Here is a 27,353-nt window from a genome sequence, read left to right on the forward strand (position 1 = left end):
GCTTGCTGAGGGAGTGCCACAAGGCTCCATATTAGGTCCACTCTCTATCAAGCTTCTGTATATACATACACATTAATATATAAATGCTGTATACATACCCAGGTACATTTAAATACATATATATATATATATATATATATACACATAAAATAATTTAGATTTTTTAAATTGTATTTATAGAGTATGTATACATAACTAATTTAGCTTTTCATTGATTTTAATAATCATTTCACACTTTTTTTTTATTCTGTTCCCCCCCCATTTTTTTATTTTATTTTTTATTTTTGCTTTATTACTATTATTACTCATCATGTTAGTCACTGAAGAAGCTTTCCAAAGAGTACATCTTTCCACTCCAATAGATAATTAGCCTTGTTTCAATTTATTGCAAGCATCAGATTAGAATGTGCAAGTTTCTTTCAGCTTATCTTGTACTTGTTTAATTGGTTTGTCCCACTGAATGGACTTGAATTTTTCAGTTCATCTTATTTTTTTTGCATGCATACACACACAGGGGTTGTTGTTTCTGACATGTGTTTGTTATTTTTAAGGGCTAGCTCCTATCGTCTGAGCAGACCATCGCTATTATTACAGCAGGTGATGCAACAGCGGCCATTGTTTTGTCCGCCTATCTTGTCGGCTCTGTTTGTTCCAGATGCTCAAGCTCACCGCACTTCACCCGCGTTTAACAGCTGTTATTATGTGTCTGCCAAAACGCAATCGACTTCTTCTTCTTTTTTTTTTTGCAAGCGTTCCTATTTTTCCTTGACTTGACGTCTAAACACTTTTTGGCCACTTACTTCGAATGTAATGCACGAAAGGGAGAAAAAAAAAAGCGTGGTTGCCGGCTGTCTTTTACAGTTGTTTACCGCCCGGAGCGCCAGCCGCGGCGCTTTGTACTGGCTCGAAGAAAATGGAATTTTTTGACGTTTCCCAGCAGGAATGCTAGCAGTGTTCATTCATGCTTTGACGTGTGACGAGTATCTGCAGTCCACTTTCACTTGACCATTTATGCTTCCATTGTATATGAATTGAAAAATCCAAAGAGTTACTTGGTAGATTGAAGAGTTTATTATACGTTTGGTTGCATGTTTTCCTCTTTATGATGGTTCTTACGGGTACATTTCGATCTCAGATTGAGTGTCGCTCGCCAAAAAACCTATCTTGGCTGTGCTTTGTTAGACTATGCCAAGCCACCTTGCTCTTGTAAAAACTGTGCTAAGGTCCAAATAATAACCACCATTACCTAAATATAAATTATTGGCTTTATATGCATTATAACAGTCCTTTAATAAATGAGTCAGGTTTCTATTTTTGCTTCTTGAAAAGACCACAGTAAGTGTCCCCCAACCCATGTCAATATAAGATTCATATTAGCCCCAGCAGGCATTTGAATATGACCACATTGTCCATATTGTGCACTTCATTGGCTGAACAGTTTCATATCCGGTGGTTGCAGGGTATGACGCTGCTCGCCTTTCAACTTTATGCAAAGCGTCCATCTATTTTGCTTCAGCGAGCGCTCATTGGCGGCAGCTATGGCAAATATCAAATGTATCCACACACACACGCACTCACATGGAAAGCCACCTCGCCTGTAGTGCACTCGGGAGGGGGGGGGAAAGAGCATTGATCTGCCAAAGTGAGCAACCGTTTCACAGGCAGCATCTTTGTATACAATTGCCTTTTAATCAGGTGGCTGTCGGACCCACTTCCCGTTCTTTGTGTATATTAATGATGGTGTTGCTGTTTTGGCGAGTCGTCCTCTCTCCCTTCCTCGGCCAAGGACGCACGCACACGGACGTAAAAATCGCTGTCCGTTATTGAGTCTGAAATCACCAACTGTTGAATTCCCAACAGTTTTGGCCTTGCCAGCGTGCCATGTGTCCACAAGATCTAACGCTGTGTGCCGAACAGATGCTTTGAGTATTTGCGGTATTCGTGGCCAACATGGAACATATGAACAGTTCCCTTTGAATAGTGCAGTGGATTCTCAACTTACAATACGCAATCATACATTTGCATTTCATCTTTAAGAGATACTTTGTTTTTCAAAATAGCCCACTGGGCACTCGCTGCCAGCAGCTAGCAGCTAACACCAGAGTGATTGAATATGATTTGAGGTTGTGTTGATGTTGCTAGCAATGATGTGATGACAATAGAAACGAAAATGTGGAGAACACAAGTCAAGCTCGCCGTCACGCCACCACGCACTGCTAGGGCCAAATTCAAAATAAAACACTACTAAGGCTATTTCATTGGCATCAATGCACTATTTTCGCACTTTGGGATTTCTTTTGAAATGTAAAGTGCATTATAAATTAAATGCATTATTATTATTATTATTATCGGCTGCACAGTGGCTGACTGGTTAGCACGTCCGCCTCCCAGTGCAGAGGACGCGAGATCAAGTCCGGGCTTTGGCCTTCCTGGGTGGAGTTTGCATGTTCTCCCCGTGCTTGTGTGGGTTTTATCCGGGTACTCCGGTTTCTTCCCACATTCCAAAGACATGCATGGCAGGTTAATTGAACACTCCAAATTGTCCAAAGGTGTGAATGTGAGTGTGAATGGTTGTTCGTCTCTGTGTGCCCTGCGATTGGCTGGCAACCAGTTCAGGGTGTACCCCGCCTACTGCCCGAAGCCAGCTGGGATAGGCTCCAGCGCCCCTCGCGACCCTTGTGAGGACAAGCGGTTAAGAAAAACGGATGGGTGAATTATTATTATTATTATTTTGTAAACCTTTGCAGAAAAAGAGACTATGTGCAGCCTGAACCATGATCCATATGGATCAAAGATGATCTGGTGCACCACTAGCTGATATGAGGATCAGCCGCACTCTTACGGCCGATTAAAATTTTTAATTGAAGAAGAATTGAAAATTGACATTCTTTTCATGCAATTTTAAGGAAAAATGCTATATTGGGATATTCAGATCTTTCTTAAATTCATTCACTCCCAGCCATTTTCACTGAAGCAACTCCCTTCGCTCCGGCTGTTTTACTGGATTTTGACTGATTTTGCAAGGCCCCCAGAATATTGTGTTTATTGTTATAAAAACAAGGCACCTACCAAAAGAAAGATTATAGTCTCTTCTTTCATCAGGAAAAAATGTATATTTGTATATGTTTCTGTTTTGCAGCAATTTGCATTAGAATATAGATAAGTTTCATCAATATTCACATTCCTGGTGAAAACACTAGCAAAAAGAACTTATTTCTGATGGCTGATCTCTTATACTCTGCTTCCACCTGTTGGCCGTTTTTTTTTTTTAGACTACCATTGCTTTAAGCTACCTCTTCATGTGAGACGCTACATCCAAGCATTCTGTATGTTCTTGCATTAAAAAAAACAAAAAACAAAGAATGTGTAAACCCGTTTTTGGGAGGGAAGAACAAAATATTTAGAAATGTTTTTACACATTTTTGTGTTTGAATGTGTTTTAAAATTATCTATTACTGTTGTGGGTTTTTTTTGTGTGTGGAAATGTTATTTATCAACACAAGTACTAATGGTAGCGGTAGAGTTTATATGAAGATTCAGCTTTTCTTCTTTAAATCTCCAAATCATATCGTATTGGTTAAATTGACCAATTCAGGTGACATTTTATTTTTTTCCCAGGGACTTGACCTAATTTTATGTAGACAATCAAACATAGTATGTTATCAGTATCTGAAGGTTTGTGCCTAACGTCATCCTGGTGGAAGCAGCTCGCCGCCCATCTTTCGAGCTGTTCGCCAGCATCATCCGTCACGTGTTCTCCAATGCGTTTCTCCCGCTCGATCTCTGCTCTCATAGACCGTCCCGCCTATTTTGCCGACGCCGCTGCTCCATGACAGTCTCATCACACTCTATCAATCAGGCTCGCCAGGCCCCGCGCAGTCCCAGTCTGGTCCCATCAGTGCCAGTCAGTCTCCCGCTCCCTCTCAGTCACTTTGCCAGATGTCGTCTAAACCCCCCCCCAACACCCCTCTCACTCCCCCCGCTCGAGTTGTAGTCCAGACTCGACTCGCTTGATTTGATATCACTTGACATTTTTCACTTGGCCCCTTCACGTGGAAGCCTTAAAAAAAGGAGGTGATGCACGGCATGAAATTGAAGCGAAGGCGTCCTTACCTGCCGCAGGCCTCATGTCGTCGCGGACGTCTCAGGGAAGAGAACTGCGTAAACAAGAGAGACAGACGGGGAAGAGCATGGAGATGAATGGCTTCATCAACGCGTGGAGTTACCCGCTCGAATCGCTTTCTGTTTTTACACACAAGCGACACAATGGCGGAAGTCTCCTTCTAGCAGTTAGACTTTTATGGACTTGCTTTGGGTGATTACATTTTGTTCCCCCCTCAGGCCATTTTCTCAACTCATCTTGTAGTAAGTGATTAGCAGAGACTCCAAGCAAAAACGGACAAATTTGCTGTGGGTGCAAGAGCATTGATTAAATAGAGTATAAACATGTCTCTTTTTTTTTTTTATCCACACTGAGTGAGTTTTAATTTGGCTCCACTATTGTACAAAATGTTTTTGTTTTAAACAGCAGCCTCAAATGAGACAATTACGAACGCGGTGATTTTAGTTTTCCCGGGCCAAAGTGTTAATTCCAAGTCAATTTTCTCCGTGAATGTCATCTGCAGATGGAAAAGTCGCATAGAAAGAAGAAACGCAAGCACGCTGAATATTAAGTCTCTAGTGGAGAGACTACCAGACAAGAAGGCATGAGGCAATTTTTTTATTTACGTTTTTTTTTTTGGACTGCTTCTACCACTTTATTACTACTTACCATACTTACCACAGTAGCAATTTTGCCGGCTAAAACAGCACATTTGAGTAAGCCTGGTTTGTTAATAAGTCATCAGTAGGAACTGCCACTGTGCCGTGTGCCGTCATTTTTGTCTATTTAACTACTTTTAAAAACTAAAGTTTTCACAGCTGTCGCCAGAAGATGTGCGTTAGCGGCTGAATGCTAGCCGCTAACACTGGAGCCGCCGCTAAATGCTGGCAACGGGTGACATATAATACAAATGTCAGCGTAATTAAGTCGTGTTTTTTTTTTTGCATCCTTAATTAACGAGTGGACTTCATTTGAGGGTGGTGATATGTTGCTGACGATGGTGGCAATAGTAATATAAACACGCCAACTACGTTCAGGAAGATGCCTGGTCAAAACTTCAAAATAAATACATACATACATATCAAGGCAATTGTTTGGAAATGTAAGGTTTATTTTGAAGTTAACCTCCTCACTGCATTAGTTGGTGTGACACTGCATTACCCACAATGCTTCTGACCCGGGATCCCTCTACTGAGCATTAGGGATGTAATGATATATAAACATCACGATATGATATTGTCACGATGTGAAGGTTACAATACGATAATTATCACGATATTCTTAAAAAAGGTCGCAATCTTGTAAAAAAAAAAAAAGAAAAAAAAAAAGAGCTCATACTAAAAAAAAAACACATTGTGCTTTTGTACATAACAGACATACATATAAACAATGTACAATCTCTAATAACACTTAATGTTGAGGCACTTACTTGCTAATGCACGCACACATTGACTCGGTTTCACAAGTATATCACGTTCCCCTTCATCTGACCATTAGCGTGGATTTTAAACATTGATGGGCCAAAACATGCCTTGTGAAAATTAAACTGCACTAAAAAACTAGCCACCAGAGGGTGCTAGAACTGCACTTTTTTTTTTTTTTTAAACAGATGTGATGCTTTTAAGATTGTGACATGACGACGACGATATTGTGGAAGTTTTAAAATCACAATATCGCTGTTATCGTTACATCCCTACTGAGCATGTGCGTCACAGACAGGCATAACAGCCAGAGGGACAAAGCGGGAAATGAGGCAGTTCGGAGAGAAAACCAAGGCGTCGAGCAATTAAATTTAAAAAAAAAAAAGCGTCGACTCTTTAAATTAATTGTTGGCAATTTTGATCGTCGATATAGTCGTGACTAGTCGACAAATTCTTATTTAGACAATGCTAGAGGTAGGAAGAGTGCAAAAAAAATAAAATGCAAATACTGAATAGGAATTTTCCGCAAATAGCTCGGGGTTGGTTCACAAACAAATAGTTGAATTTGTGAATATGCGAGGATTACTGTATTGCACCGTTGGCCCTCAGTCTGCAGCAGCCATATTTCATTACATAGCAATGAAGCTTAGGAGGCAATCAAGCATATTTAGCTGTCCTCGTCTCACACACACGCACACATGCACACACACGCACACACCCCTCCGCCCCCCTCCCAAAGCAATTATTACTCCCCATTTTTTTTTACTGTGCCTCGCCATGGGGAAAATGAAGCGCGGTACTTATCAGTTCAATGCATACACAAGTGACTGGGACGGAGGGCGAGGAGGAGGCACGCGCGGCGCGGCACGCTCGCCGTCGCCATTTGGGGGCGCGGGCACCGGCCGCCATTAGCTGCGCGCCGTCAGCGCATTTAGGGGCAGCCGGCGGCGGCGGGAGATACAGAGATAACCGTAAACATGTCACCGAAAAATGCATTGTTATTTGCATTCATAGTGGGAAGAGGCAAATTGATGCGGGGTCAGACAGAGAAGGTGAGGGTTTATGACCTGTGTATAGCGCCGCTGTCGTCAGCGCTGATCTATCGGGCCGGCCAGCCTTGTCGGGCTTTCCGCCTGATTATATTATCATGGCTGACAATCAATGCGAGAGAACGATTGCACCCGTGAAGGGGAAAGCCAACAGTGGAGGCCCTTGGTCTGCAACAAGCAATATGGTCGCAGTGCGGAACATCTGGAGGCTAAAGCACTTTTCTTTCCCAAGTGATAGTCACATATCACGTTTTTTTTTTTTCTACAAACGCGCACAGTAACGCTTTCTTATGATTATTATTATTAATAAACTGGGCTCGGCGCCTCCTGCTGATGGCTGCCATTTCTTATCACTCCGCCTCAAGAAAGCACTTTTGGAGGCAGCGAAAATGGAAGGCGTCGGTGTTCAAATTACTTAAGCTGCCTACGAAGGTCTTTACAGATATGCGGAAAATAGAAAAGTGCGGAAAAGTTCATCTTTCTAAATGCACATATTTGCACATTCGCCCCACTGCTACTGCCTCTGCTAACCTTAGCTTGATCAACTAACATGCTCCCATCTTTTTTGTTTTGTACACTGGCTGGCACAATGAAAGACCGGGAGGGCGGGGAAACGGCGGGTGACAAAAGCACAGCAGGGGAGGAAGACGGGAGGGGGGGGGGAAGCGAGGGGGTTTAGAAAAGACAAGTGCCGAGCCACGAGACACTTGTGCTTCCACTCGCCTGCTCCCAACTGTTCCCCGTGTAGCAGACATGGGCCACAGCACCGACAGATGCCAAGGAGGTGTGTGTGTGTGTGTGTGTGTGTGTCATGAGGAAAACGCTGCAGATATGTTAACGCCACATTGAAATAGATTGTGTACTTTATTAGAGCATCAATGAAAAGTTAATTTCAGAGGCAAAGGTACAGCTGGCCGATTCGCTGCTGCTAGACTGCCATCTTGTGGAAGCGTTAGGAATTATATCCACAGCAAAGGGAGGGGGAAAAAATGCAATGAAAGATCACACTGAGTGCTGTTTCTTATGTTTGGCTTGCCCATGAGGCTAATTAAGAGTGCTGAAGTGCAGGCGTGTGCATCTCAAGCTGTGGACTGAATATGTGGCGTGTAAATGGTTGTTTAAATGGTGACTATATGGTGTTATTAATAGTGATGTTTGATACCACTTTTTTTCACCACCAATAACAGTATAAATACTCAAATCCTACCAACTACCGGTAGAACTAGTACTTTTGATACTCTAAATTTCCTCCCTCAAAAACATTGAGAGATTATTTTAAAAAAAGACCACTATATACTACAATATAGCATTTTTTTAAATTAAAGAGCAATTTTCTCTTAATCCTCCCCTTTTGTTCATAAAATACACACGCTGTATAGAACATACAATAATATGACTTTAAATACATAAATCAATAAAATGAAACGAGTAATCCAGTAGGTAGAAAATGTCCCAATCAGAAAATTTGGTTGTACAACTTCTTTCAGCTGACACTGGTATCGGCCACCGTTGTGAGTACCCAATACCTTGAAATAAGGCTGATATCTGCCCACTTCCGATACATGATATGTTGCTATTAAATTACTTACATTTCGTAGGATTTATTGCAACAACCAAAAAATACAAATAATAAAAAATAAAGCTTTATAGAGTAGAAAGCAACAGCAACATATTTAAAAAATATATTTATTAAAAAGTTGCTTTTCCAATATTTAAATAATTAATTTAAATTCATTTTATTTTTGACTTAGTTATATTTAAAACAGCATTTTTATATTTAAGAAAGTGGATTTGACCTTTAAAAATATCTTTCTTTTATGTTTTTTTTTCTTTTCCAATCTTTTAGCATTTATGTGGCAAAACAAATGCATTTTTGCGACATTGACAATGGTGAAATTTATTATACTGTAGGAGGGCTTCATGAGCAAAGGGCGCCATCTTGTGGCTATCTTGATTTAATGTCCTTCTATGTGCAGGCTGCGTGGGAGGTGGAGTAGGGTGGGGGCTAGTTTCATCACTTGCAGAGAGAGCAGCATTTCCTGTCATGTGACCAGCCTCTTCATGGCTTACACACTCACACCTCAGTACTCTCAATGCTCACCTGCCAGTAGTTTCCATTCATATGAGCTTTTATTAGCTCCATTGTACATTGGGGTGGCGAATAACAAGTTGCAACCGAGCGTTGACACCACGCTCTGCTGATTTAGATGATTATTTTATGCAAACGAGATTAATCGCGGCAGGGGAGGGAGATCATTAGATGAAGTAGACCTACATCCCAATCCAGTGGGGTCCAATGCGAGACATGTTCATTTGAATAGTGACAACACATTGGATTTGGATGTGTTGTGTCCAATATGTTAAAATCAGGACTAGTATGCAGCATTTTCAGTGTTTAAAACTATAATAAATTGTATTAATAACAGATCAAAAACAATATATAAAAACAATCAAAAACAAAATGCAATAATACTCGAGATTAGCATATTAAATAAGAATATTTGATTGCATTATTCTGTATTTTTATAATTGTATTTGATCTTATTAATTACTTCACTGTGTATTTTTTTATTTTAAATATTGCAATATTTTTGTTTTATTGAAATAACATAATTTATATGAATATATTTGAATGACTTTTTTGAAAAATCAACAAGGAAAAGGCAGAAATTGTAGTTTTAGATTTAAAATGTGCGCTTTCAACAATATAAAAAACAAAACAAACAAAAAAACGCTACATTTTAATATTTTAAAGGGATACTCGACTCATTGAGCCATTTTCAGCAGTAAGAAGACATTTTGTCTATAGATGACATCATCTGTGCTCAAGAAACAGGTAACGACTAATCATGGCTCAGTTTGCGGACCAAACCCAGAAAACAGCTGAGCCGTGATTGGTCGTTACCTATTTTCTTAGCACGTGTGATGACATCGTCAGTTGACATCAAGTGGCAAAATGTGGTTTTAAAGGTATCAAATCGTAAATGAAAAATAATGAAGTTATCAAATTCTGGACAAAATATTAACTTTTTACTGCTGAAAAGGGCTTAATAACTCAAGTAGGCCTATCCCTTTAATTTGTATGTACACACTCATATTTCTATCCTCCTAAACCAGAAATGTTCAACTTTTTCTCCCAGCAAGAAAGACGTGGACCTAATAAAGTGGGCCTACTTACCGTAAAACGAGGCTGGGGTCACTCAGGTGCCAACATGCTGTCCCGATGCCGCGGGTGAACCTCGCCGACCCACCGGTGGAACCAAAAGGGGAGGCGCTGAACCAGGATAATGGCAACAAGCGCGCTGATTGGATGTGACACAGGAAATGTAGGGTGACTCGCTTGAAAAATAAAATTCAGTAAAATAAAAGCTAAATTGAATACATAAATTTAAAAAAAAGCAGGTGGTTAGCTCATTTGGGTGAACATTTACATTAAATAAAGTAAAATAAACAAATGAAATAATTGAATCAATAAAGTTTAATAAAATAATATTAATATAATAAAATAATAAAAACAAAATATTCTAATCAAATCTAAGTAAAATACTTTTTTTTTTAAGAAAAAACAAACAATTCAAGTAAGAACAAATTCCCCATATAAAATGAAACAAAACAGGAAATGGCTGCCATTTTGTTTGAAATTAAAAACGCAGTAAGGGCTGAATCCACCAGAGGTCGCTGTACCACAATTTATGTATTGTATCTAAATCTGAGGTGTGTACTTTGTGATCAGTTCAGGAACCAGAACATAAAAAATGTATGAAATAATAAAATGTATTTAAGTAAGAAAAATAAAATGTCAATTAAAACCAAAAAATCTTACCTATTTGGAATAAGGGTTGCTATTGCTGCTTCAGACCTGAATGAAGATGAACAAAACTCCTCTGAATTTTCCTGCAGAAACACAAACAGACAAGTTGAAAGTTTGGCACATTCATTTTGTATTTGTGTCAGACATGATAAAAAACGAATTCGGTGTGATTTTAAGCGATACCACCCCGATGACATGTGGCGAATTAGTCAGCCGCCCAAGCTGCCTCCTTCCCCTGCCAAGCACATCCGGCAGGTGCGACGCCGTTTGCTTTCTTTGAGCGAGCGAGCTGCTCCAACATCACAGCCCGCTTTTGAGTTTGACACCATTGTGTCGAAAAAGCCCGCGCTCAGCTCGTCAGGCTCAAACAAGGCAGCTCGAAAAGAACACAAGTGTGGCGGCGGCAGTTCTGTTCCTGCCTGCATGGCATCACTAGAATATTCATTACGTGCAACATGAATTGTGCAAATTGCACAGAAGGACGGATGTGGGAGATGGGGGCATATTTCAGGGCCTGAGTATGCTGTTCTTACACCAATAGAATCACAAAAAAAGAAAGAAAAAATCCAAAAGTCCCAAATAACACAGGAAGTCAGCCATTTTGGTTTGAAGCGGCCATTTTAAGGTCATTTTAAAGGTCTACACAAAGATGATCTTGGCTACCAAATGTGAAAGATGCCTTATATAAAATAGGTCAAATCGATCCTTTTTCACCTTTTCTTTTTAAGTTACCGTTCCTAACCATACCGTCATTTTAGCCAATCAGAAGCCTGAAAAAGCCATTTCTAAAAACAGTACAGAGTCAGTAAATAGAAGCTAATGGTGGCATACGGTCTTGAGATAGATATGATTTTAATTTGTTCCATGACCAAGCTTTTAACTCAAAACACCTGTACCACATCTCAAAACCTCTTTTCCCATTGAAATGAATAGAAATGCCATTAATCGGTCCCAGCCTGCCTACAAAAAAAAACACAAAAAAATTGCTGTAATGTGCATTTTACTGAGGAAAAATTGAACCCCATTATTTCGTACTTAAAAAAAAAAAAAACAGTTCATAGAATTGAAAAGAATTAACGTGCTTTTGTCACAACATATCAATTGCATGCTACTCATTCTGGTGTTGATGCAAAGGCCACCTGGGACCAGTATAAGACTGATGTAGCCTACATTTGAGCTGGAAGCCGCATATGGGAGGCAGTCATTGCCTAGTTAAAACACTTATTGGTACAAATGTGTGTCATACACATTTCCGGCATAGAGGCAGAAAATAACGTGAAAACAAAATCCATGTATTTAAGTTCGATGGCCGCCGGTGACTTTACTTCTCCCAATGGCGAGTAAGCGGCATTGACAGTTCATGGCAGCAGGGAGTGTCCTGCCTAGAACTCCAGTGGGATTCCAAACGTCTCAAATCACGTGAGCTCGATAGTATGTCACTAATATTCATTCTACCGATTTTGAACCACAAATATGAAACGTTTAGTTTTTGCCATTGGGTGGACAAACGTTGATGCCATAAATCAGCTAATTCTAATTACGCAGGTCCAGTTCAGGTCCTGCCCAGGAAAGGCAAAAGTGTCAGAAAGCGGCGATATTGCTTCCATTCCATACCCGGATGTGCAGAATGAGCGTGCAAAGTGGACGGCACGAGAGACGTGGAGGGTAATGGGCTGATGGAGATGGAGACGCAGCGAGGGAGGATGTGAAGAGGGGAAAACACATTAAGGCTAAAGTGAAAACGAGGAGCTCCATGTGCCACTTTCAGGAAACTCGACATCTCTTTTTCCCCCCTCTGTCTTTTTACCCCCCCACACACACCAGCTGTCTCCCCCTAGAAAATATGATCTCCTTAAATATACAAGCACTCCTGCCACCGTATCACCTCGCATCTTTACAATGGCGGCTTTAAAAGCTTTTGTTGGATCGATTTTCAACTGTTTGCACAGATCAGATGAAAGGATCAAGGTAACATTAAAGCCCCAGGCGGTGATAAATGTGCCCTCGCGCCCCCTCTTTCATGGCGAATAGTCGAATGATCATCAAACTTTGAAGCAACTCCCTTCCTCTTCACAGGAGGGGGAGGTTGCACTTCCTAAGCTTAGCCACTAGTCTGTGCTATTGCTCTGCCAAATCCCAAGATTCCCTTTGTTTCTGGCTGACCCATTTTTCCTCCCTCACCTGTGCCTCCTTCCCCAGCCTCACCAGCTCGCATTGTTAATTAGAAACGGGCATGAGAGCGTTGGGGTGGGGGCTCCCAAACGTCTGGGTCATCTTCCCAGGTTGTTTGCTGAGTGGGCAGTGAGGGAGGAAGTGAGGCATTAGAGGAGCATGAGAGAAAAACGGAGAGCACTCCGAGTAGCGCCGCAAACAACGGGGAGGCGGGGACGAGCTGCTGTCTGGAGTCTCGGGAGCGCCGCGCCGCGCTTTCCACGCACGCTCGCCATCCATCTTGCCCGTTTCATTTTCACTTCTCAGGCCAGAGGAGCGCCGCAGCCGTCTCCGAGGAGTCCGGTTAATAATGTGAGACAGAGTGGATTTAATTAAAGAACGGAGAGAAAGGTAATCACGGAAAGGAGCCTTATATTGCAAGCTCTGTTTTCAGTGCAAGGCGGCGGGGGGGATTGTGTAGGGTCATGTTGAGGGATAAAAGCACATCATTGTCAGGTGGAGCCCAGACATCTTGTATGAGTTACCAAACACCGCAGCATTCAAAGTTGATATTTTACCTCGTGTTCTTAGCTAGCTAAAACCCTGGAGAACCCACGGGGTCAAATTTGGCCCCTATAAATTCTGCTACTCAAATAACCAAGACCTTTTTTTTTTCTTTTACAAATTTAACTTCAAAAGTCCAGAGTGCCACTCCTGACCCCTGCATGGGGCCATCTAGTGGATGAATAATGCACTTACATGAGCCAGAGTGGTGGTGACAAGATGGCACATGCTGCTTTGTTGAGCTGGAAATCAATCCAAACAAAACCATCTTCTCAGCAAACCATCAAATGGTAAAATTGTGTTTTTTTTGTTAATCTATTTCATATCATGTTGCAGAATGCCTAGGAGTATGTTTTATATATATATATATATATATATATATATATATATATATATATATATATATATATATATATATTGATAAATTAGCAACTCTGAGCTAGTTCAAAAAACAAGGGTTAAAAATGAAAAAACATTTATTTTGGTGTTCAGTGAACTTACAGCAGTCATTTAATGTATAATTCATAATTTTCCAAAGAGGGAAATGGTTCTTGGGTTCTCCAGAGTTAAATCATTAATTTATTACACTGTGCATTGATTAAAATGGTACGCTAAGGTGACCACTTAAAATCAACTGGGATTGGCAATTTACAGTTTGAAGCAAGTACACTTTTCCTGTATTAAAAAAATAAAATAAAATGTTATAGCGGTGGAGGGTTTGAAGCACACTTAGATCAATGCTTGCAACACCAAGCCTAAAAACCAACAAAAATATATATATACAAAAACTCAAGTTGAGGTACCCCTGTACTTCTAAAAAGTACAATAGCCAACCTTATGTGTTGCTATGGCAACTATGTATCTCCTAATAAGTGGACACGCAAAATATAAAGCCGATATACATAATGAAGTGGATGTCCTCTCAGAAACTGAGCTGCTTATCCAGATTTTGTTGAGATTTTTTTGTTTCAAGAGAATGAGGAAGAACACCTGACAGCGAGGCCAAATAAATTTCCGTGCTGCCTTGATGGGTCCGTTCCACAGGAGAGTGCACATTGAGCTGTCACCGGCAAATAAGAACAAATATCCCGCCGTCACAGTGGGATCGCAAAGGCGGAACAACATGACAAATGTCTCCAGGTGGAGGATCAAACTTTTGGATGAGGAATATGATTGCTGGATTGAACAGAATGTTTATGACTGGGCTTGTAGTTAGTCAAGTTCGCAATTAGTTAATCGCTGCTCTGTATTACATTATTTTTTTTAAACTAGGAAAAACTAAATAATACTTGCATAGCATTCTATTTGTTAGCATTGATGCATCATTTTGTGTTCCAAGGCTTCTTTAACCTTTAACCAGCTTGCGTTCACCTGCGCCCAATCTCATTTCTCGACGAGTCAGCTTTATTTTCAATTCCTGCCAGTGGTGATACGTGCCGCGTGCACGTGTCGGAGAGATTAAAAAGTGCATTGCTTCTAATTTTATCTCTTTTTCACTCCACGCGGGTGATGTCACCTTTTTTCTGCATCTGCACCTGTCTGTTCATGTTCCCGGCGTCCCAGTGGAGGGCGACCTATCTCATGTTTGCACACGTCTCCGAACCGCCTTCAAATGGTTCCTGCTTAAAACCCGGCACATTCTGACAAAAATACATAAATAATCAAGATAAAATCAAATGTGCAGTTCAGTTGTTGCTATGGCAACACACGAAGAGCTAAATGTAGGTAAAAATAATATCACTTCTATGGACCAGCCGGGACATTGCCCGTAGAGACGAATGGTTATTAAAATAAAGTCACACTGAATCACCTACACAGAGTTGTCTGGAATATTAATGGACCAGCCAGGACACCTCCTATGCTGTGCTTACGTTAGCAACAATGCTAACATCCTCATATTGGCTATTCAAAATAAGATGAGTACAAAGTGAATTAGTGATGAAGAAACCACAACATCAATCATTCGATTTTGTGAATAGCGAACTGCAATAGGAGGGGGTTGACCATATTGTCTCGAACTGAAGAAATAGTTTTCATTCGCAGATGGCCTAGCGGGTTTTAAGCAAAGCTAACATTATACTCTCCATGTTTGCAAAGGCTGGCCGTGTTAACCAAGGCACATTGGGGGTTGGAGTGGTACGTCTGCAAAAGGAGGCGGACTGACGTTTGGGAGACGACGCACGCTTTGGCTTACATCCCGTCAGCCAGATGAGAAGGACTGCGAACGCCAGCGACGGTGCATTAAATATGAAGCCAACCCCGGCAGGCTCCAAGCTTAGCATAAAAAGTGGAAGCGAGGGGTAAACAGCTCGTCTGGCTTGGCCCAGAGGGTCTTCCTTTTTTTTTTTTTTTTTTTTTTTTAAGAGAGTTCAGGGCAAGAACTATTTGCTGTGGGTTTAATCCTGTTATGGTGCTGGTCAAATCGACTCCAAGTTACACCTAACCATTATGCCATTGTAGCAAATACAACACCTGAAGAAAGTAATGTCAAGAAAAGGCACAGTAAAAACAACAGTGAACGGATATGGAATGCTAGTGAGTATTTATTAGAGATGAGCGAGAACAGCAACATCTGTATCTATTCAACCATCTAAATGATCTGTATCTGTATTCGGAGTGGGTGTGGCATAAACTGGAAGTGGGCGTGGTTTAACAAAATTGGGTGCAGCTTTACATTACTGTATCATTTAGTATGAAATTGAAACTCCCCCCAAAAAGTTAGTCTGAAATTGATATGGATTGACCAAAAGTTTCTATATGTTTTGCTTATTTGAATACTATTGACAAAACAGCCTAATAAAGATTCAGATCAATGCTTTTGATCACACAGAATAACTATTAAAAAAAAAAAGTTTTTATAATGTATGTGTATGAATAAATATTTACAGAACAGTCTGAGAATTGAGATTCACTTCTTTTTTTTTAATCACAATAGTAAGGGAACTATTTAGAACATGTTTGTTTTTTTTAATGACTCAGAACAGGAATCTTTTTAAGTGTATGAATAAATAATTACAGAACAGTCTGAAAATTAATATTCACTGTTTTTTATCACAATAGAAAATAAAGTATTTACAGAACAAGTTTGTTTTATAAACTTGGGAAAATACTGCTGAATGCAGCATATACAGCAGGAAATAATGATCTATTATTTGGCAATTTGGCTTTACATCATTTTGTGTGAGCAAACATTGATGCCTGGTTTGTAGCATCATCATGTAGATGGGAAAATCCGAACATATGGTGTTCCACAGGGTTTAATTCTGGGGCCTCTGCTGTTTTCATTGTATCTGCTGACCATGGGTTCTATCTTAAATTTTAAAGTGCTCTATAAATATAGTTGACTTGAGTAATTGGAGTCAGTGTTTTTATTTGCTGATGACTTATAATGCCATGCAGCCATTGAAATATTCCGTGTTGTTGAGATAACACGCTCTAGGTGTAACAAGTATAAACCGCAATATTTACACAAGCTACCATTTTCGCCACACCTGATTGTCCATTTGGAAGTGAACTGACGGGACAGAGATGGGCATCTGCCTCTCAACACGCACCAAAGGGGCCCCCGTCGATGAGACGCGAAAGGGACAGTGACAAGCACTTAGCTAGTCCCTCTGCAACCGGTCCTATTTCCTTCCTCTTATCTAAAGTGACAAGAGGGATCTTACACGCTCCCCCCGTGCTCACACATACACCCTACGCCCAAGGCTCATCCCGCATTATCTCCAAGTGTACCAGCGCCATGAGCTATCTAACTCTCCCCTTTTCCTCCTCTGCCTATCTAAAAATATGCTAAGGCGGCCAAGTGGAAATGCAGAACACACCTTTCAAACGGGCATGCGATGAACTGAGACGCCGAACGTAAAGTGACAAAACGTGAGCGACGGCTGGCTGAGGCGCTAATGAGGTATCGATCGCTCGCACTGATGCTCGCTCGTTTGCCCGTTCGAGCCCACCTTGCATAAAGCGCCATCCGCACAACGAGCCCTGCTGTTTTCAACACATGAACTCAAAAAGGGAGATTTCTCCATTTACATTTCTAACTATAGAGACTAAAAACAGCTAATATAAATACATGAATATGTATCAAATGTAAACACAAGCTGGAGTTCAGACTGCGGCACATGAAGGATGTGATAGCAGCTTGGATTCCACATCTTTTTTATTAGCATTTCCACATACTGCACAGCAAACCCCTTGTTGTTCACGAGGGATAGGGACCATGCCCTGCCGTGAATGGAGAAAATCAGCAAGTGATTGACCACCAAAAACGGATTTGTAATTGCCTATAGATGTCATAAGACTGGTATTACATTGATTATTTATACTGTGGTAAAAATACATCAATCAATCACCACCATGCTTGTAGCATGTACATAATCATAAACCCATGTTACATAAACAATATCAAGTTCCGTAGTTAAAAATTACCTTGACACGAGGTTCGTCAAAGATATTCGGATACTAGACGACCTTACATGTTTTTGCATTATGAATAATTGGTTCTAGAATTTGAAACCATTTTGAAAATGGACCCACAGCATAATAGGAAGGTTAATCCGTGACATTTTAAAAAGAAACAACTAAATGAATACAACAAATGTGAGTATTATTTCAGCAGTATTTTAAATGCTTGACTAATGAACCAAACGGGTCACATGTGCCAAGCTGACTTGGCCCGCCCCTTAACAAGACCCTGCTCAATTAAAACATGCACACAGTTTGCACAAACCCCAGGGAGGTTTATATTGGTATGTTTATCCTACGTTGGCTTGACTTCTTGGGCCTTGAGCCCCCCCCCCACCACACACACATAATGAACCTGGGAAGACACTCTTTCGCGCAAAATCAATAGTGGCAAGCTCCTTTAAAACCCTCAACTCTGAGTCTTACGGTGCCCCAGAATACATTAGAGCCTCTAACTACTGTTGGGTGTGAGGAATAAGAATGTAGTGCATGCATCCATCCCACATTTTATGTATCACCCTTATCAGCCGCTCACGGAACATTAATCAGATGCTACAGTTTTATTAAGGGTCATCAATAAATCCAGACCGGGCTATGAAGTCAAAATGGGGAAGTAATCATCATTCTGAGCACTTCATTTGGCTGCAGTGTTGTCAAAACAACGCCGCAACATGCTTCGGAACTCATCATGTAAAATGCACAGGAAATTGTTCTTTTTTTAGGCAGCCATATTAGGCACATACTGTGAGTTTTTGTCTTTGTGTGTGGTGAGCGTGGCAGTGATGTATGTTAAAATACAAAACTACCAAATTTGAGGCTAAACCAATTTGAAGATGGGCGACTCAATTGTGAATAGTTAAAATGTCATCATTTTGAAACGTATTTACACGTTCATGTTTTTGATTTTTAATGCAAGAGCATACAGAAGGCTTTGATGCAGCTTCTGACATGAAGAGGTGGCAATGGTAGTTATGAGAAAAATGGCCAGCAGGTGAGAGCAGACTAAAAGAGATCAGCCAGGGCCATGTTGCAACAAAGCTCTTTTTGTCAGTGTTTTCATCAGGAATGTGAATATTGATTAAACTTTGAAAAATTTAAACAGATACAAATATTTTTTTTTTCCTGATGAAAGAATACTCTAATCTTTCTTTTGGTAGGTTGCATGTTTTGATAGTAGTAGAACACAATATTCTGTGGGTCTTGCAAAATCAGTCAAAATCCAGTAAAACAGCCGGGAGCAAAGGAGATTGCTTCTGTGAAAATGGCTGGGAGTGAATGAGTTAAGAGACTCATTAGCACACCCTAGTGGCTGAAATGCACAAATGCAATAATGATCCTATTGCTTTCAAACATGCTGCTTTGATTTGTTTTTAGAATTGTATCAATCAGCGCCTCCCAAGTACTTTAAAGTGTCATTTCTTCAACTATTATGGTGTACCGTAACTCCCTTGGCCGTCACACATTCGCGTACAGAATGTGCTTGGCTTGTTAAGTGCTTTCCAGCTGCCTTTGAAGCTCCAAGTTGCAGCAAGTGCACATGCAAGAAAACGGCTCGCCCCACTGTCCCCCCATTAACTAATTGGCAGTATTGTGTGCGCAGCATGGGACGAGGGAAGGAAGAGGAAACAGTCGTCTTCAAAAGACTGCAAGACAAGCTGACAGTCCCCATGTGTCTCCTTTCACATTTACGCTCTAATTTAGCGACAACTTCTTAAACAACCTGCTGAAATGCGCACTTTTAGTGACAAAGTGACACTGTGCTGGCGCACCGGAACTTCTGCCATAACTCCACGCTGACATCTTGAAAGTCGGTTCATGTATATTGCACGCCGTTAGTGTGGCATATGTGGGCAAATTAAACGGCGCGCGTGGAGCTCACGGCTGCTTGATTGCTTAAAGAGATCCATTTTCCCAGTAGGCCTAGTACAATGCGTGAGCTGACGTGTATGACATGGCAACGGAAAGCTATTTACACCGATCGAGACGACGCAATATGTTAAAGGACACCACCTACAGTTGTAACGGCCGTTTGTCACATGACAGATTGAGTAACGGTGACTCAGGTGCAAGCTGACTTCCTGTGGCTTTGTGGTTCTACCCATGATGAGCTAAACCAGTGGTTAAACTTTTTTCTTTTTAAATGCGCTTTCAGCAAACCCTTCTATATTGAAAATTTTAACTTTTTTTTTTTTTTCAAATCCAAGACATACAGTACGTATAGGGTTTACTGGTGAATAAAATGAAGTCTGGCTCTCTTCACCTTGAATTCAGAAAGTGTCGCGTTCTTGTATTCCCCATCTTCTATGCAGCTTAAGGAAGTGTTCCTTCAGTTTTTCTAGATAGATAGTGTGCTGGAGTTGAATTGAAAATTAAAATGGAACCCAAGGGCAGCAGATAAAAGGAATGGAATGGAATAGCTGAGGCTCCAGAATTGAACCTTGTGGAACACCATATGTTCTGTTATACATGTGAATTCATATTGCACATATGTATTTGTTCAACCACTTTCTTTATATGCAGATAATGGGGTTCGATTGAACCTAGGTTATAGGTGTATTCAAGGATCTTCTCGAAAAGTAAAAGCCAAACGACTGTTTGATATATTTTTTTTAAATTGTGTATGCGGAAGATCATCCTACCAGCTCCACTGCTCGTCCGGGGGAAATGCCTACACTGTAAAAACGGGGCGTGACATTTACTTGAAAAAGCCTAGTAAAGGTTGATGCGTTCAGAAGTTCTAAGTAAATTTTACACAGAGTTTAACTAGAATTTCTGATGTGAACAAAATTTTGATTTTTTTCAAGTAAATCCTGACAAACTGCAAGCTCATCTTCATCAGTCTCTGCAGCCAGCCTCACTTCATAGACGGATGTCCTCTTGCTGCTCTTTTCAAAGTATGCGGTGAGATTGTTGGAGCTACAACGATGAATGGCTGAGTCCGAAGCTCACCGGCTACATGCTACAAACACTCAAAGTGCGCATAGGTACGAGCATCGTTACGGCAGAATGATTGACGGGATTGAGTACCAATCGTTAAAATGATCCACCTGGAAGACGCAGGGACAACAGATCCTTAAATACACCTTTAAGAACACACTGGCCTAAACAGACTGATTGATTAAAAAAAACTCACAAATTGGGGCTCATGCTTCTTTATTTGACTGATGACCTAAGTGATGGCTCTTTTGCTGTAGCTAAAACTGTTGTTTCCTTTGGTGCTTTTTTTTTTTTTCATGCTCAGCACATCCTCCGGAGGATTTAGATCATCAGAGAGAAAGTGCTGACTAATCCTTATCCTTAAATGTATTCACGTTCAATAAAAGCTATTCATCAGCTTAAAACCGTCTTTAAGTTCAAACTAAATGCGAACCACCTGGGAGGCTCGGTTGACGGGAGGACAGCGTTTGCTCAGCGGCGAGGATGGAGGTAAGTACGTGTGTGTGTAATGATGTCAGTTCTTGGCAAATCATCCATATTGATTACTTATTGTGCAACACAGCACGAGAGTAAGAGTGGATCAACCGTGATGCATCAATAGTCAGGGCATGGAACTGGAGTCGACATGCATTGACCAGTCAAATAAAACCACTTGGCATCCCACCAGGCATTCATTGAGTGAAGGTATTGTATATGTGGAGGCTCCATAAAAGTTGGTGTTCAAGTTCTAACATAACACTGGAGAACATTTTAGGGGGGGGACGGGACTCCATTGAGTTAGATTGAGGTTTTTATGCTGATTAACTCATTCACTCCCAGACATTTTCACTGAAGCAACCCCCTTCGCTCCCGGCTGTTTTACTGGATTTTGAATGATTTTGCAAGGCCCACAGAATATTGTGTGCTACTGCTATAAAACATGGAACCTACCAAAAGAAAGATTAGTCTCTTCTTTCATCAGGAAAAAAAAAAAGTATATTTCTGTCTGTTTCCATTTTGCAGCAATTAGCGTCATTCATCATTTCATCTTTATTCACAAAACTGTTTAGAACTGTGGGTAAATTTGCATTTTTTCGACATGGCCCTGGTTGATCTCTCATACTCTTTTTTCTTATACGTTTTTGTAATTAATACAATTGTTTCACCTGTTCTCTGCAGTTCAGAGGCTGCATCAAAGCCTTCTGTATGCTCTAGCATAAAAAAAAAACTATAAATTTGTCTTTGGGACAATTAAAACATTTAAAATAGAACGCATTTATACATTTTTGGGTGCAAATTAATTAAAACCAAAATTGGCATATTAGTTCCAAAATTGCAGTTTCTAGAACGTCAAGTTTCAGATGACTTACTGAAGTGTTGAGGAATAAACTCACAACCTTCAGCTTTGGAGACTGCCACACTACCTACCACCTGAGCTATGCCACTCCTACTGTTTGCCTATACCCAAGAGGAGAACAAAAACAATGAGTTACGAAGATTCCAGCTGACACGAGCGATATGCTAACACATAGCAGTTGGTGGCTCAGGGAGTAGATCGGCGGTCTCCCAACCTTAAGTTGTAGGTTTGTTCCTCAACCCTCGAGTGACTTTTTTTTCCAATGTACTCTAAAACTGAGTCTATTTGGTCCCACTCTAAATAGCGCCAAATTTACTCTGCAGAATTTACTGTGTATACTATGTATATTGTATTTCTTAGATGAAAAAGCAAACATCCTATAGCTGAAAAAGTTGACATGATAGAGAAAAACAGAGTTCAGTTTTGGATTCAGAGCCCAAAAATTAGTTAAAAAGAGCCGTCAGACCTAATGAAACAAATTGTGTTCGCCATTGTTATAAGGTCAATTTTTGTGACTTTGTGAATGATTCTATGAGAAACTTCTTCCTAAGAATTCAGAAATGTAACAACAATTTTGCCCCATGTTGAGATGTGAAGTCCTGATACAAACATCAAATTTCAACGCAACCAGAATAAAACCGTGATGTGTCCGTATAAAAAATAAATAAAAAAATCCCTGACGGCAGAGCATCCAACTCAACCGATGTCTTAGCAGCCACAACGGACAACGGTAGGCCTAGTGCATGTCAGACTTTCATTCCAGTCGAGTAGACGGCGGTTGTGTTCCGTCATTTGAACATAATTTGACATTTTTGTGCAACCTTACATAGTCTTGCATAATCTGCGGTAGCTGTAGCCTAACTAGCAGGGTACCGAGACAGCCAATTTTGTGGTAGCCAGACCAGATATGTGCATATTTATTTACAAACACACACACACACACACACACACAGAGACACACACACAGACACACACGCAGTGTTTTGCCTGTAGGCTGCAGCTGCAGATGGTTGCGTGCGGCGGCAACGGCCTTCCCGGAGGGTCTCCGGAGGAACCGCAAGTTGAAGCTCCGACTCTGAACATCACTCGTCAAAACTGTCGACTTTTTTGACTGCCGTATTGCGAGGGCTGCTCTCCAAACGCCATAAAGTAAAGTATGAAAACTCCCATCCCTTGGATTTCTATTCCTTTTTCTGTGCGCATGTGCGTGTTGCAGACAAACGACACAACATAAGCATCAATTATCCCGGTAAACAAGTTTGGCCATGTAGAACATTCAATTACGTATTAAACATTAATAGCTGGGGCGTAATTCACCCATCCATTAGATCGTGTTAAACACGGACACTCAATCTTCTTAATAGAGCGTGAGTGACTTGGGAGCTTTTTTTCCCCCCAAGCATGAATTTAATCAGGGAATAATAATGGTGTGATCGGGTGGCAGTTTGTTCCACAGAGGCCTTGAATCACGGTACTAATGGCGGGCAAATGTAATTTAGAAAAGAAAGGCGACCGGTAAAATCAAAGTATGTCCATGAATCGCACAAAGCAACACTCACATAGACAAACACGTATCGAACAGCTAGCCATCCATCTGGAGGAATGGAGGTCTACTTCTCCTCTAGGAAGTCTTGTGACCACAGTATGTGTGGGTACACGTACCACTAGATATAAGCAGGCGGTCAATAATGGTACACCGAAGAATTACTGCTAAGGGACAGTTCAGTTGTACAGTAGTTAACTTTTTAAGTGCAATATATTTAATTGAGAGTTGGTTGTTTTTAAACTTTAATTTAGCTATGATTTTAACTGAATCATTCTTATTTATTTATTTATTTTTGTAATTCTGTTGTATGAATAGCAATAAGTGGATACGCAGGCTTACGGTAACTTCTACAATGTAATGGAAGACCATTTAATTGCATTGCCAGTCACTATAATAGAGAGATGACAAAGATATGCAGGTGTGCGATAAGATACGAGTTCTGTGACTCAAAACATTCTTATCTCATATCATCTTGTACCACTGAAAATATTGGGGGGAAAAGTTTGAAACGCCTCTTTTTAATGAAGAAATACCAACTATTTGTCAAAATGTTGCTATTGTGACGTGAGTTGAGTTCACGGCCACCATAAAGTGCATTGCACTCACAAGTCAAAGCAAAAAATAAAAAATAAAAAAAATAAAAATGAAGAAAAAAAAGTCTGACTGAGAATTACATTGCCATTATAATAATATATGGTTAAATTATCAGAATACTTGTCAATTGATTGCTGAGAAGGGTTAAACCACAACATAGCTGCCAATCAACATTAGCAATAGGCTACTGGACTGAAATGCTAAGCTATGGTTGTTTTAAATAGAAAACAAAGAACATTTCTGTTTGTGTTAAGTTTTAGAGTAAACTTCTACTGGGAATTGCAATAAACTGCATGAAGCCTCTTTTGGGGGGAAATCGTACACTTTTTGCCAAAATGCTGCTATTGAACAGCATTATGATAGAAAAGCTGTTAGTAAAAAAAAAAAAACACAAAAAAAACGAATAGAAACAATCCTGACTTGATTTTCCCGCCATTGAACCTGATTGATGGTATTTCCACCTGGCAGGACACAATTACGGTGCATGCAGGCAGGCCCAGCACAATTGCCAGCATCCCGCGGCATTATTATCTCAGCCGGAGCCTTTTCGGCTTCTCACAAAGCCCCCGCGAGGTGTCGGGGTTGAGCTTGCGCAAGCCCGGGTGTCGTACCGTTTTGCCGGCCGAGCTCTGCCACCAGAAATAACGAGGAGGGGGAAAAAAAAAACGGCTTAAATAATTGGAGATTACTGTTTATTCGGAGCCCTATTGTTAGAGGGGCGTATTACTAAAAGGGCACATAATTAAGCCTTTACAACTGCATTACAAGGAAATGAGTTTTTGCAGCAACCTATTTTTATCCAGCTTTCAATTGAATGTTAAACAATTTGTGTTTAAAAGGAAAACGGGGGGAATAAAAGCATCCGACAATGAAGTTTACTGCTAATGACTATTCCGCACGTCATGCAAAACGTCTATTCTTACATAAGAGCTAGAATGAAACATGGAGTACGAGCTCATCAAAACTCATTATTGTACCTCTCGTGTATGGTGTAAAACCCAAGGCGTGTGGGCCATATCTGTCCCGCTGTATAACTTAATGTGGCCCACAAAAGCAGGGATGTTCGACACCACATTTTGCAGCCTGGCTCGAGCAGTCACCGAGTACTGATACCGCTAGTACTTTTCATTTCCTCCAAAATATAATGCCAAATCATTTTAAAGAAAGTCCTATATATCACCATAAAGCAATTTTCTGCTTTGCTAATTCTTATTTTCTACTTCCTGATCGTACAACTGGTATTGGCTGCCCTCAAATAAGGCTGGGTACCTGGTATTAGTATTCGCTCATCCCTACACAAAAGCAAAAAGTGTTAACTTCATTTTCTGTCCTATTACACTTGAGACAAAATGAGCCATCGTGTGACATGGAATGTTTTGAAAATTCTGACCCATAAGCTATCAAATTTGGTTGACAGGTCTATCGTGAGCAGGCCCACAAAGAAGTGTCATGAACCCATTCCCTCACGGAAACAGGAAGTCTGCCATTTTGGTTTGGAAAGGCCATTTTGCCCATGTATCCTACGTTTCATCGTAAAACACAAAATTGATAACTGGACCAAACGTGAGGTTTCTTTCCTCATCTGCATCCCCTACTGGCAAAAATGTACGACTGCAATAACTCATGTCCCCTCGTTCATCATCCCTCTCAGTTTTAATTTTGACATTATAATGTAATGCTCCCGTCATGGAGGACATGACATTTTGGTCCAATGCCAGAATATTATTTGTTTGCATAGGCGGTGGTGAGGAAAAGTGCTTGCGAGCAAAATCTCCATATGTCGGCATCCCATAATAAGTGGGATGCATGAGCTTGAGGTCACACTACTAAATCAAAAGAGTTGGTGATTAACGAAGTTGGGCCGCTGACAGGAACCTAAGCCCAAACCAATAACTCTGGACGCTGAATTTAATGTTGCTCCGAGAGGTGCTGTGAATCACCCACTTTACATTTTTCACTCTCTGCATTAATAATATCGTTGGAAGATGTTCCTGGAAGAGCGCCGTACTCGCACCTTTTGACTTTTTTGAGTTTCACAAGCGAGAGAAGACAGCAACAGTCCGCACAAAAGGTGTCGATTACACCAGTGACTTTTCCTCCAACTTTTTTAACACGTTTATCGACGTTTTTTTTATATTTAGAGCGGTGAATTACATCCCTTGAAAGTGTGATGAACACCAATTAACAAGCTTTCAGCTTGAGGAAAGTGTGAGTCTCTCGACTCACTGCACATCGCGTCCCCCAAGTTGCTTCGGAGAAAGCAAAGTCTGTATTTTTTTTTTTTTATGCCTCCTGTAAAATTGTGATTTTTGCCACCCCCTCCGCAAGTGCAAACCTCCTGTTTACCCTCGCTGGTTTTACAAAAATAAGCTCACGGCGAATCGTGCTCTGCTCAACAGTCTTATCCCAAGCTTTCACTTGGACTTGTCAAAATCCTAACAAAGCTGAAGAAACCATGAAACCTCCCTCCAAACACAGCAACAGTAACGTTTTGGATGTCTGCTGACTTCCTAGAACACGTTTTCTGAAACTTTATTGAGTAAGGATCAAATTTTTTTGTTGAGTTTTTCGAGATACGAGCTGCCATTCGTTTGACTTATTGCCATGACTTGCGAGCGCACGACCCCCCCCCCCCCCCTGATACATTTGTATTTAGTGAACACAACATAGCACCTACACATTTTGGAGGGAACGTGTTTGTGTCTTCATTGACAAAGAGTGAACGACACAATCTCCACCTGACATTCAGAAGGAATAGAAAAACTATAACCACCAGTCATTTTACCAAAACACATACCACTTTTAGCGTCCTCACTAACTAGCTTCCTGCAACGGAGTGAGCGGTGCCAGTGCGGCAGATGGACCGACCGCCCGGCAAACTGACTCACGACCTTCCGAGAACCTGGGCCGTGGATTCTGTCCAGTCCTCATCATTTTCGCCGTCCTCATCAAACGGTCGGCCAAAAGGGAGGCAAGGCAACTTGTTGTTCTCAAAGGAGATAGTGTTACTAAAAAGATGGTTCCACTCATCTGTAATCTACTGCAAAGATTAAAAATCCTACCTTTAGCTCTAAAACTAAACCTAAAAAAAAGACAATGACACCTTGTATATGTAAAGCAACCACAACCAAGATGTTACTTTTTGGCAGGGGAATGCTGGAATGGATTAATGGCATTTCCATTCGTTTGAATAGGAACAAATGCTTTGGGTAGTGAAAGACCGATCTGTTTTTTGCTTTGTTTTTTCTAGGGCCGATACAGATTATTGATCGTCAAAAAGGCCAATTACCAATATTTGAATTTAATATTCTTTTTGAGGTAAAAGTGAAAGTATTGAGCTAAAAAAACTTGCAGCATTTGACTTTGCTTAAATTA

At 40.7% G+C, this 27,353-nt stretch overlaps 1 protein-coding gene across 4 annotated transcripts in view; it reads right to left on the reverse strand.

The window, feature by feature from the left end:
* The window catches only part of ptprda (protein tyrosine phosphatase receptor type Da), a 254,753-nt gene that overhangs the window by 152,962 nt on the left and 74,438 nt on the right, over positions 1–27,353 (reverse strand). For all 4 annotated transcript variants that reach the window (XM_077544513.1, XM_077544514.1, XM_077544512.1 and 1 more), the window contains exons 7-9: positions 10,396–10,466; positions 9,751–9,874; positions 4,114–4,157 (exon numbers count right to left, since the gene is read on the reverse strand). The gene's annotated coding sequence lies outside the window, so the exon portion shown is untranslated. The remainder of the gene's footprint in view (positions 1–4,113; positions 4,158–9,750; positions 9,875–10,395; positions 10,467–27,353) is intronic.

This window comes from Vanacampus margaritifer, chromosome 15, assembly GCF_051991255.1.
Source record: "Vanacampus margaritifer isolate UIUO_Vmar chromosome 15, RoL_Vmar_1.0, whole genome shotgun sequence".
Lineage (NCBI taxonomy): Eukaryota > Metazoa > Chordata > Actinopteri > Syngnathiformes > Syngnathidae > Vanacampus > Vanacampus margaritifer.